We start from the raw sequence: 13309 nt of genomic DNA, 5'->3' as shown, positions 1-13309 counted from the left end.
CATAGGGTCTCAACCCGGGTGTCATCAATAACCCGTCGGTCAAAGCCAAGCCATTAGAGCTCGCGCTGCACAAGACAAATTCCCTCATTATTACTGTCTTCGCCTAATCACCTCTGTTAAACAGAACGGAGGACCCATTTCTAGTCCCGTTCCCTCGCGTTTCCCGTCCCCGTTCTAGAGTGAATCATCGGACACGGCTTCCTGTGAATACGCCACGTGCGGCAGTTTGCAAATCCCCCTTTCTGCTGACTCGACACAGCAGTGGTAATTGTGTATTCTGCTGGACAGGAAAGGACCCGGGTTGGGCTGTTAGGTGGGAGACCTTACAAGCCCAGCGAGAGCCACAGCTTCAGACTCCTCTGTCAACCCAGGAGACAAAAAACAGACAGGTTGCCAGTTTTGCCACCACTTTGAGAATAAATGAGGATCAGAAAGGGCGGTCTGCCAGATTGTTCTTGTTGCGTTAGCTTACTGCATCTGCTATGTGGGTCTGAGCTGAGGATCACTCTAAGGTACTGCAATCAAGATAGGTTTAATGATAATTGATGTTGGCTTCACCAAAAGCTGGAGAGGCCATTGCAAATGGTAACTAGTAACGTGGTTGCTGTAGCTTAAATGTTCTTAGGTCTGAAATAAAGATGATTGAGTTGGCTACCTTGAGGCTTTTCATCACTGGATATCTCAATTAGGCAAAGCCTAGGGGCCTTGTGCTATATACAGCGCAGAATCTGAGGAAGGAGAAATATTAATATTCTCTCTGTTCATAATGAAGAATATATCAGAGCCATATATTTAGAAAGTTTAGACTCTGAGTTTTCTATGATACATTATTTATATGACTTTATATCAAAAATGTCCTGGTCCTGCTTGATCCTAGAGATCCTAACAGCAGTTACAGGTAAGGTTCCTGATCTTCTTTCATTTTGTTTCATCATCTTGTTGTGCCTCTGTCTTCCTGTCTGTCTTACATCCCATGTTGCAAATAAATTGGTAAATGCAACCGGAGAAACACTTTAGAAACCTACTGTACTTCGCAGAGGAACCTGCTGAAACGCATGTGGACACACAACATACAGACACACCATGTTCAATTCACTGATTGATACTTCTTTTAATCTAACACTCCGGCTTGGCAGCTGAAACGCTGAGATTCGATAACGGGAGACAGTGGTATTGGCGAAACAAAGTAAACGGCTCTATATCAGAGTAAAGAGTAAAACAAATCGATTTGAGCTGATTAGGGTATGGATTAGAAAAACACACAGGCCATCGCTAATAGCCAGAACTCTTTAAGTGCACACTAAACATTATTTACTGTTGGGAGAGATCCCGGGCTCATGAGTCGGCAGAATCACCCGTTTAAGTCATTGGCACAGATTACTCCCGCAGCAGACAGCAAATAATGTAGGCCCAATATATGGGGCTAAGTAGGGGACTGATCAGCCTTAGGACAACATTTAGACACTTATAACAGTGTTATTATCCTGCCTAAAAGACGATAATGCTGTTCCATTTTGGACTGTAATGGATTATTGTTTTCCTCATTAGTTAAATTTTGCCCCAGTATAGAATTCAAATGTGAAAATAATTGCTTAATTTTAGGCACTATCCAATGACAGAAATGCAATTAAAGTTTGTTTGTCATGATCCACGGGTAGATTGCTGACACAAAGCTGTGCCATTGAGCATACTAAATCTGCAGACTGCATGCTACAGGAGCCTCCTAGATGTGTTTGTTCGGTGTGAGCATGGGAACTGCCATATCACCTCCTTGCGAGTGCATGTCTGTGTGTGTGTGTGTTAGGGTTGGGCACGGATAGTCGAATATTCGATTACCCGAACTCTATTTAGTATTCAAATACTTGTGGTTGTATTCAATTAACCCAAAAAAAAAAATGTTTATGCATTTTTTTGGTTGAAATAAATAGACTTGATCTTTTTCTAAATACTTTTAAAATGTCAATCTATGAATTGCGCGTCTCCGTTGTGTGTGTGATCATCTTACGCGCAAATGTGGACGCGCATAACCAGTTTAGTGACGGAGAACAATGATAGGCAATAGGCCTACCTGGTGTTCTATCTTTTTCAAGTTTCAAGGTTTATTTGTCAAATGCACCGAACAACACAGAGTTGCAATGAAGAACATTTACAGGAATTGTTTAATAGATTAGGCAACTATTTGTTAGATAGCTGTAAAATGGCACTGCCTTCAAGATAAAACATTATATGGAATTTACCATGACATTTGAGGAGAAAAGATGTGTTGGGAAGCACTCAGCCAAAGGATGATTATTTGCATTTGACGCGGCCACATCAACTCCGTCCATACAGGTAGGCCATGGGATTCTGCTTGCTTTGCATCTCTAAAAAAATGTGTTCATTGTTTATCATTGGCTGCTGACCTCATTTACTTTAAGCTAAGAGTGCAGGTTTATAATCACAGTTTATTTATTTAATTTGCATTTTGAAAATCCATCACAGGTGGCCATAATAATCGCAGGCTACATTCACATGGGTAAATCTTATTTCTATGCAGTGTTCACGATTGCAAACGTGCATTCGCGTGCTGGGGGTTTCTGCAACATTTTGACAATGTTGGTTGTGGAGCAAATCATCAGACTACTGCAGATTTAGTTTATGTGCAAAAAGATACGGATATCTTAATTTCTATATACAACAATGTCAATACCCTTTTCGAGTAATTGCCATTTATTTTCAACAATGTTTTGAAGCAATTAAAAACATGAATAAAACACAGATAACAGAACAGGCTTAAGCATCATTAGATTTTGGGTTATGTTCAGATAAAAAGTCAGATTCTGGAAGATTGAGGTTTATTGAATTAAATGGAAAGACTGCATATCTGACAGACCTTTAGCGTGTAATGTAGATATGTAGCCCAATAATACTGAAGTAAAAGCAATGGTTTAGAAACCCATTTCCAAAGGCACTGTAGCCTACACAACCCATAAGGTGAAATGCAAATTCCATTTTTGGCCAGCTATGTAAACTTAAACATTGATTGATCCCGCAAAAGGTGTTCAGTTGGTTATATACAGTGGGGAGAAGTATTTGATACACACTGCCGGTTTTGCAGGTTTTCCCACTTACAAAGCATGTAGAAGTCTATAATTTGTATCATAGGTACTCTTCAACTGTGAGTAATGGAATCTAAAACAAAAATCCAGAAAATCACATTGTATGATTTTTAAGTAAGTTCATTTGCATTTTATTGCATGACATAAGTATTTGATACATCAGAAAAGCAGAACTTAATATTTGGTACAGAAACCTTTGTTTGCAATTACAGAGATCATATGTTTCCTGTAGTTCTTGATCACGTTTGCACACACTGCAGCAGGGATTTTGGCCCACTCCTCCATACAGACCATCTCCAGATCCTTCAGGTTTCGGGGCTGTCGCTGGGCAATACAGACTTTCAGCTCCCTCCAAATATTTTCTATTGGGTTCAGGTCTAGAGACTGGCTAGGCCACTCCAGGACCTTAAGATGCTTCTTACGGAGCCACTCCTTAGTTGCCTTGGTTGTGTGTTTTGGGTCGTTGTCATGCTGGAAGACCCAGCCACGATCCATCTTCAATGCTCTTACTGAGGGAAGGAGGTTGTTGGCCAAGATCTCGCGATACATGGCCCCATCCATCCTCAATACGGTGCAGTCGTCCAGTCCCCTTTGCAGAAAAGCATCCCCAAAGAATGATGTTTCCACCTCCATGCTTCACGGTTGGGATGGTTTAAAAGCTCTATTTTTGTCTCATCAGATCACATGACCTTCTCCCATTCCTTCTCTAGATCATCCAGATGGTCATTGGCAAACTTCAGACGGGCCTGGACATGCGCTGGCTTGAGCAGGGGGACCTTGTGTGCGCTGCAGGATTTTAATCCATGACGGCATAGTGTGTTACTAATGGTTTTCTTTGAGACTGTGGTCCCGGCTCTCTTCAGGTCATTGACCAGGTCCTGCCATGTAGTTCTGGGCTGATCCCTCTCCTTCCTCATGATCATTGATGCCCCACAAGGTGAGTTACCGTAGTATAGAGGCTACCCTTGCTCCTAGTACCTGTGATCTCTGGCTCATGAAAATTTGGTAACCTAGCTGACATTACCTCTAGCTAATTACCTCCCGTAACATATGAATGAGGTAGATATTTAGCTTATCAGATTGTTTTTCTAAAACCGGCAACCATGTATGGTGTAGTTAGGCTAATGTTATACAGGTGCTGGTCATAAAATTAGAATATCATAAAAAAGTTGATTTATTTCAGTAATTCCATTCAAAAAGTGAAACTTGTATAATGTATACATTCATTCCACACAGATTGATATATTTCAAGTGTTTTTTTCTTCCGCTCATGTGGTATCGTTAGTTTTTAAAAGCACAGACATCCCAAGTCTCCCGGAAGTTCCGGGAGTCTCCCGCATATTGATAGCGGCTCCCTGATGCCCGCAAATGAGTTAAAATATCCCAGAATTTAGAACGAGTGATCAAGAGCGCGCATGCGAGACAGAGACTGTGCTTCAAACCGTGTAGCGCGCGCACGGCAGAGAGGGAGAGGGAGCGAGAGACCTTGCGTGTGTGTGTGTGTGTGTGTGCTAGTCTGCGTGTGTGCCTCATGAAGCGCATGTAATACAGAGAGCATCCTGATTGGCCTGTTTCGGTAAGTTTCGGTAAGTCAACCAATCAATTGTCAGTGTGGGCGGGCTTTTATCTCTTCTCTCGAGTCCCGAACTGAATACTCAGTCAGTTCAGTATAGAAACAAGAGCGCCATGGCAGAGGGAGAGTGCCCCAAAAAACGCAAATACAAGACACATTTGACGCAAGACTACAAGAAAGTGTACCCCTGTTTTATAAGAGTAAAAAATTATGACAATCTTGCACGCTGTACAGCGACTTCAGCATTGCCTAAGGTGGGTTAAATGATTGTAAAAGCCATATCCTTGTCCTGCTTTTTATTGGGGGGGTGGGGGGTACCTCCCTGAAATGACTTTTTGCAGGGTGGGATTTCTGAAAGCATGTATTTCGGTTTACCGAATATTATTCGAATAACAACACATACTATTCGGATAGTAAAATATGGTCCAATGCACATCCCGTTTGTGTGTGTGTTTGTGTGTGTGTGTATTCGTATGCGTGAAGTACTCTTATGTATTTGGGGTAAATGTGAGATTCATGTGTGTGTGTGTGCCATGCATACGTGTGTACGTTCTCACATGCCTCGGTCCCTCCGTCTCTCCATCCTCATTCACATTTTAACATGTGCCCCAGATTCTGATTGTGGCGCTGATAGTGTTCACTCATCTGAATTGCATTCACAAAGCAATGAGTGGGAGGTCAAAGGTAATCACGCTGCCCTAGTCTGAGTGCGTCACCTCTTTCCTCAGCTTTATGGGTCTTCAATAATTTACACTAAAAGATATGGGGCAGATTCTGAAGTGAGACAAAGACAGATAGCTGAATGAATGGGCACTGGTCCACTGTATTCCACTCTTGAGTTTTTAAAATGTTTGTATTCATATTTTATAAAGATAAGTTATGGATGTTGATTCATGAATTATTTAAATATTTACTCTCAGCACGGGTTTTGTCCACTTACTGTCCACCCAGACGTTTCATTTCATTTGTTAGCATCTTCTGTATTTCAAAAACCACGGGGTCAGATTGTTTCTGCTGTAAGAATGCTTGTTTAGATTCAAGTATCAATGTGTGAACGGAAAGCAGTCTATATGAACCTGAGCTATATAATGATTCATTAATTCTCTGTCCCACAAAATATATTTTGGGTTTTAGATTAATAAAAACAAAACTTCATATATTCTATGCGTTATGTGACATGCATTTTATTGAGATCACAAGTTAAAGAATCCTATTTCCTACATACTTATCTTAGGGGGGGGGGGGGGGGGTAATTAAAGGAAAGCTCCTACGTTAGTAACAACAGATTTACAGTGCCTTGATCACATTCATCCCACTCAGGATGAGAAGTTGCGGAACAGACTTTTCGCTGGCGGCGGGATTAACACCCCCGTGGGATAAAAGGGAACGTCTGGAACGGGTTCATTTCTAAGAACTCAAGCTTTTACTGGATAAAGCCATAATCCACTGTTTGGGTTTCCCATAGACACAGGGCAGGTGGCTTAAAGGTGAAGCCGTGTCAACTGAAATGGTACAGGCTTTCAGTGGGAGACAGGGATAAAGTGGTGTCTCTCACACACTCTCCTTTGGTTGTAAACACTACTACCTGGTTCAACCCGACCCCACACACTCCAGATGAACTAGTATAACCCAACTGGGTACACACACAAACTTGAAAACGTCAACTACAAACACTGTGCAGCACCCAATGCCTTTGAAAAAGTATTAACCAAAAGTATTAACACACCTTCACTAACTTCAATAATCTACATGCAATACCCCATAATAACAAAGCTAAAAAACTAATCTACATAAGTATTCAGACACTTTGCCGTGACACTCCCAACTGACCACAAATGCATCCTGTGAGCTTCAATCATCCTTGAGATGCTTCTAGAACTTGACTGGAGTCCACCTCTGGCAAATTCAATTGATTGAACATGATTAGAAAGGTCAACAGCTGTCTATATACACACACTTCACAGTTTCATAGCAAAAACCAAGCCATGAATGCCAAGCCTGAATGCCAAGCCTGAATGCCAAGCCTGAATGCCAAGCACTGCATCTCACAGAAACAAAGTACTACTCATCACCTGGCCAATAACATCCCCATCCAGGTGTGAAAAGATGGTAGAGGCATACTCAAGAAGACCCAGCGCTGTTGTCATCACCAAAGTCACTTCTACAACATAAGTGATTAAATGTTCCTAAAATGTATATGAGATCTTTGTGTATTTTATATTCATTACATTGTCACACATTTCCCAAACATGTGTTTTCACTTGGTCATTATTGTGTGAACGTGACAAACGAAATGTAATCAATAATAAATTAAGCCCGTAACACACCGTGTAGGTCTATGCACAAAGAGCCGTCTTATAAAGCCAATAAGATAACATTGTTAATATACAGTAAATGACGACAATCACTGAATGGTAACCATTGCCAGTACTCTAAAAACATTTATAGTTCGGCTCTATACTGCTCGTTCACTCATTTGGGCTGCAGAATTTCAAAGTACCGCTACGGGCAGAAGAGTTTTCACGGCACTGGTATGGACTTTCCTTAGCCACAGCACAATCCTCTGTCCACACGAACCGATCGAGTTGATTTTTGGGTTACTGTGGCACTATGCCCAGACCCTACAGACTCCCAGAATATGTCCTAAATAGCCCTTTAATCCCTATTGCACTACTTTTGACCAGAGGCCTATAGGTTGGGAGTGCACTGTGAGGGGACTAGGGTGCCATTCGGAACTCACATCCCTATCTCTGTACTGGGCTTTGATCCTGAAGTATGACATCATCTGACAAGAGGGCCTAAAAAACTGCTCTGAATCATCTATCCGCCATTGTGACAGAGTTCACTGTATTAACTCATTCCAGGCAGACTTCAAATGAACCACCAGCATGAACTCAGGAAGGACCGGGTTTCTTCATTTTCATTGAAATACTTTAGCTACGCTTGACTGAGCTTGCCTGATGCAATTTAACCAACAGACTACTCCTAAAAGTACACACTACAAAACACATCCAGCAGTCCAGTCTTGCACGTTCAAAAAGTCAAACAAACCGAAAGAATTTGAAGTCAAAACTTCAGTTCGAAACTGCAGTTACTGCACTTGAAGGACAGTGAGGTGATACATCTGCAATACATCTAGTGTTTGATGCTAAGTGGGTTTTCTAGTTCCCAGTTCCCATTGTATTGCAGAGGAGATGAAGAGGAAGAGAAAGAACCCGCAGTGTCTGAGTCACGTTAGTGAGGTCCAGGGATGTTGTGAAGGACACAGGTGGAACCCACCCCCAAACACACACCCCCTAAACACACACACCCCCAAACACGCGCACACACACGGTACACAGCAGAAATGAGCGCAGCGTCAACTTAATTAAACCAGCCTCTCTCTGACTAACAATGGACCCACACACACACACACTCACGCACACACAGGATGAACAAATATCCCTCAATTTAAATTTGTCAAATGAAGATAGCTAATTCAGAAAATGAAAATGGATTAAGTGATTGAGATTTAGCTTGGAGAAGTGAAACTACTCTGCCGAAGTAGTGTGCCTATGTGTGTGTGACACCTGGATACCGAACAAACGCAGCTCAGAGTACATCAACATTACAAGGGAGACATTTTCCACCTGTCCATCACCTTGACGACGTCAGCACGCAGGTTCCCGGGCAGAGTGGCCATACTGAGACGAACAGTAGGACACGGTACAACTACAACCATTCACTTCTACCTTTAACCTATTTTTGATCCCCCTGAGCGCTCAGCACCTGAAGTGGAGCATCTCCCCGGACATATTAAAACGGACGGCCGCTGAGTGTTTTCATTCAGCTATTTTTTGTCTTCACTTTCCACCCCTTCCCTCTGAGTAACTTCATTGAGATGGATGGCCCAGCAACACAACGCCCTTGGACGGGACGTGAGTTGTATATCAGTCTTTAAAGCTGAAAGCCTCCAGTGTCAACGCTCTGAATTTTACTGTGTGGTTCAAACGTCCATTTAGCATTTGTCTTCTTTAAAACCCTTGTCAGCACTTCTTTGATGCATACACGCGCCCGCGAACACAAACAGTTAAATGCAGATAGCAGCTTAATAAACCTGTCTAATGTCCCCTGTGGCAAAATATTCCACCACCACAAAGCATCATGTTGATGTAACTTTAATGTCCAAAATGATTAAGGCGGAACTATTAAAAACCTTAGACGTTAACATAATCTTTGATGTACTATGGGTACAACTAGCTTCCTGCAGCCTATGTACCATTGAACGCTATTGTGCCCTTGAGCAAGGCACTTAAACCTGCATAATCGCTTTCCATTCAGGGCACTGCACTGCTACTGATCCCATCTCTCAGTGTGTGTGGGTCTGGGGGGGATGGGAAAAGCAGTAGATACATCTGCTTCTTAACCAATGGGCTACACAGTACCATGCTGTTCTGCATCAGGATTGTCTTTCACTTAACGAAAACATAACCACATCACCCCCATCCTGGCATCTCTGCGCAGGCTTCCTGTCTCATTCCCGTTAGAATTCAAAACCCTCATATTGACCTACCAGTGTATTCACGGTAGTGTCCCTTTATATTGCAAGGAACCGCAGTGCCTCCATAACCCCACCCACCGCCTCAGGTCAGGTGATAGCCTGCCCCTCCACGTCCCCAGGACCAACATCTGCTCCTTGGGGGATTGGGCTAGCCTCTGGAATGCCCATCCGAACCACCTGAAGTCACCACAGACTCTGGGCTCATTTAAAACAGGCCTGAAGACATTTATATATATATATATTTTGTTTATAACTGTGCTTTTCCTGTCCTTACATGCTCATTTTTTAATAAAAATGTTTTTGTTTATTTATTTTGTTTAATGCACTTTGAGATTATTCTAAATAACAAGAAGCGCTCTATAAATGTAATGAATTATTCTTTATTATTTGTATTATTACTTGTCTGCTGTGTATGAAAGCCTCGTGAGCTAAATAATGACTGAGTGAACAACAACGATATCGTTTGAATGGTGTGGCTGAGATTATCACCCTGTGCTCTGACTTTCTAAAGTACAGACTAGTGTAAAAACAGCCGACACTTTGGCTTTTGCATGGGTTAACATCATGACCCAATGACTCCACCCCCCCTTCCAAAAAAGAAAGGAAAAAAAGAGATCTAAACCAACGTAATCCTTCCCTTGAATGTTGGGTAATCCGCAACTCAGCATCCGCTTGTTAGTAGATTTGTGTGATCAAACTTTCTGTTAACATGTGAAGACATAATACTCCTGTACAATAATGTGAATTTTAGAGAATGGGGGCTTTTCCTCTTTGCACAATAATTACGTGCATATTAAACGTATCAGTTGAAGGTTTGTTTTTGAAGGAGATTTCTCAGCAAATCAAATATTCAATGTTATTTTATTACGTGTTTGATTTAAGGTCCTGTTAATGACTTTAAAAGGCATAAATTGGAGGACTAAAATGGTTAACTCTCATTTGTGTTTGCTTCCCAGCAGCTTAGTGATTTGTGGGTTTGATTTAATTAAATGTTCATTTAGATCTGCTACTTTAACCAGTTTTTTCTTGCTTGTTAGTCTCTATCTCCAGAGGGGAATAAGCTATTGATAGGTACCTGGACTGCTGTGTCATGACGCAAAAAAAATCTCACAACAATTACATTTCATAATTTAATAATTTAGCTGACACATGAATGAGAGCTATTTTTAAGGATGTAACATCAGAATTCTGAATTATGCTCATTCTTCCAGTAACTTTTCCCTAGGTCCGTGTGTACATGAGAAGGTTCTGCACTATGTTCATTTTCATAATTATGGTCTGAGGTATTTTGCCTTGTTTTTATTTTGTTCTTAACTGTAATTATTCATTGGGAAACAAATGTAATTGAATGTTCTGAATCCATATCAATTATTAAAATACATCAGAAGAATAAAACAAAAGAACGTACAGGTATGTGTAATTCCCCTTTAACTATGAGGCCTTTAATTGCCATTCTAGCTGAAGAGGAAAGTGCCACTGTTTGATTAATTTAAAGCCTACTACTGTTGCAATTTCATACAAACAACAAATAATAGATACAAACGATATACTTACTCATAATATACTTAAGCCAGGGAAAAACATACAAGCTGTGTTTATCCATACTGGATTAACCATTTCGAAATCACAGCACATTTGTACATACAGCAGTTCCCCAACTGGTTTGCATCGCATACAAACTGCTTTCAGATTGAATCCAGGGTTTATTTTGACTACTCATATTTAAAGGTCACAGTGTAGAATCCTGCCTCAAGTCGGAATTTAAACAATAACACAACTTATTTTCTCCTCTATTTCCTTTCAGCTTCTCCAGGGAGGTTTAGTGTTGGAGGATAGTACTGACTGGTACATTACTAACTAGTCCAGGGAGGTTTATTGTTGGAGATAGTGCTGACTGGTACAGTGGACATTAAAAACTCTACACACACCTGTTAAAATGCCAGGTTTTTGTGATGTAAAAGAATGAGACAAAGATAAATCATGTCAGAACTTTTTCCACTTTTAATGTGACCTATAATGTGAACAATTCAATTGAAAAACAAACTGAAATCTTTGAGGGAGAAGATTTGTTTTTCAATTTAATTGTTCAGGTTATAGGTCACATTAAAGGTGGAAAAAGTTCTGACATGATTTATCTTTGTCTCAATCTTTTACATCACAAGAACCTGGGATTTTAACAGGGGTGTGTAGACTTTTTATATCCATTGTATATTACTAACTAGTTTAGGGAGGTTTATTGTTGGGGGATAGTACTGACTGGTATATTACTAACTTGTCCAGGGAGGTTTAGTGTTGGGGATAGTACTGACTGGTGTATTACTAACTAGTCCAGAGAGGTTTAGTGTTGGGGATAGTACTGACTGGTATATTACTACCTAGTCCAGGGAGGTTTATTGTTGGGGGATAGTACTGACTGGTATATTACTAGCTAGTCCAGGGAGGTTTAGTGTTGGGGATAGTACTGACTGGTATATTACTAGCTAGTCGGGGGAGGTTTAGTGTTGGGGGATAGTACTGACTGGTATATTACTAACTAGTCCAGGGAGGTTTATTGTTGGAGATAGTACTGACTGGTATATTACTAGCTAGTCCAGGGAGGTTTAGTGTTGGGGATAGTACTGACTGGTATATTACTAGCTAGTCCGGGGAGGTTTGTATTGGGGATAGTACTGACTGGTATATTACTAGCTAGTCCGGGGAGGTTTGTATTGGGGATAGTATTGACTGGTATATTACTAGCTAGTCCAGGGAGGTTTAGTGTTGGCGATAGTACTGACTGGTATATTACTAGCTAGCCCGGGGAGGTTTAGTGTTGGGGATAGTACTGACTGGTATATTACTAGCTAGTCCAGGGAGGTTTAGTGTTGGGGATAGTATTGACTGGTATATTACTAACTAGTCCAGGGAGGTTTAGTGTTGGAGATAGTACTGACTGGTATATTACTAGCTAGTCCAGGGAAGTTTAGTGTTAGGGATAGTACTGACTGGTATATTACTAGCTAGTCCAGGGAGGTTTGGTGTTGGTGGATAGTACTGATTGGTATATTACTAGCTAGTCCAGGGAGGTTTAGTGTTGGGGATAGTACTGACTGGTATATTACTAGCTAGTCCAGGGAGGTTTAGTGTTGGGGATAGTATTGACTGGTATATTACTAGCTAGTCCAAGGAGGTTTAGTGTTGGGGATAGTACTGACTGGTATATTACTAGCTAGTCCAGGGAGGTTTAGTGTTGAAGATAGTACTGACTGGTATATTACTAGATGGACCGGCGAGAAATAGGAAATAGGCACTCTAGGAAAAAAACACAACTCAAACATTACCTGTAAATGTCTTCTGGTCATTTATGTTTGTATTTACTGTATGCTAGTAGTTCAATACAAATAGTACATATGGCCCCTTTAAAAGGACGTCATACAACTAAACACACTAAACAGGCCTCTTTCACTTGATAAACTATTACTATTCCAACCTCTTTCCCCTCTGGTTTGTTGATAAACACCATGCACCATCATATAACTAATTAATACAATACAGTCCCAGTGATACCATAGCTAGCTTGGGAAAAAATGTCAGGAAAGGTGTGTATGTTGCAAAATGGTGGGTATGTTGTGTATGTCCATGCTCCTGATAGGTAGAGTGATACAGTCCCCTGAGCAAAGTGGACTACGCGGAGCTTTTGTGTTGCTCCACACAAGCCCTCATTCGAAACCTGTGACTGTGGCAGGGACTGAGGAACTTCTTTCTCTCACTCTGAGATGATCAGACCATTCACACGCAGGCCTTCGGTCACAGGGAAACTCAGATTCCACTGCTGTCCAACTTACCCCTGGAATGCATATCTCGCCACGGCATTGTGGTTCTTATCAGACTACTTGCTCAACCAGAAAGTATTAGCTGCAACCTGTTCTCGGTGGAGAATGCAATCTAAGGCCAACAACCATAATTCAGGTTACATGCAAAGTGTGATTAAATCAGGCAAACCCACCCGACACACATCCACCCTGGACGGTGTGGAGCCAGTTGGCACTGCCTTCTGCCCAACCAACAACACTGCCGGTGTACCGTAACCAGGAACTGATTGGATCTAAAAGCACTATA

This window comes from Esox lucius, chromosome 22 (genome assembly GCF_011004845.1).
Source record: "Esox lucius isolate fEsoLuc1 chromosome 22, fEsoLuc1.pri, whole genome shotgun sequence".
NCBI lineage: Eukaryota > Metazoa > Chordata > Actinopteri > Esociformes > Esocidae > Esox > Esox lucius.
This window is presented reverse-complemented; position numbering follows the sequence as displayed.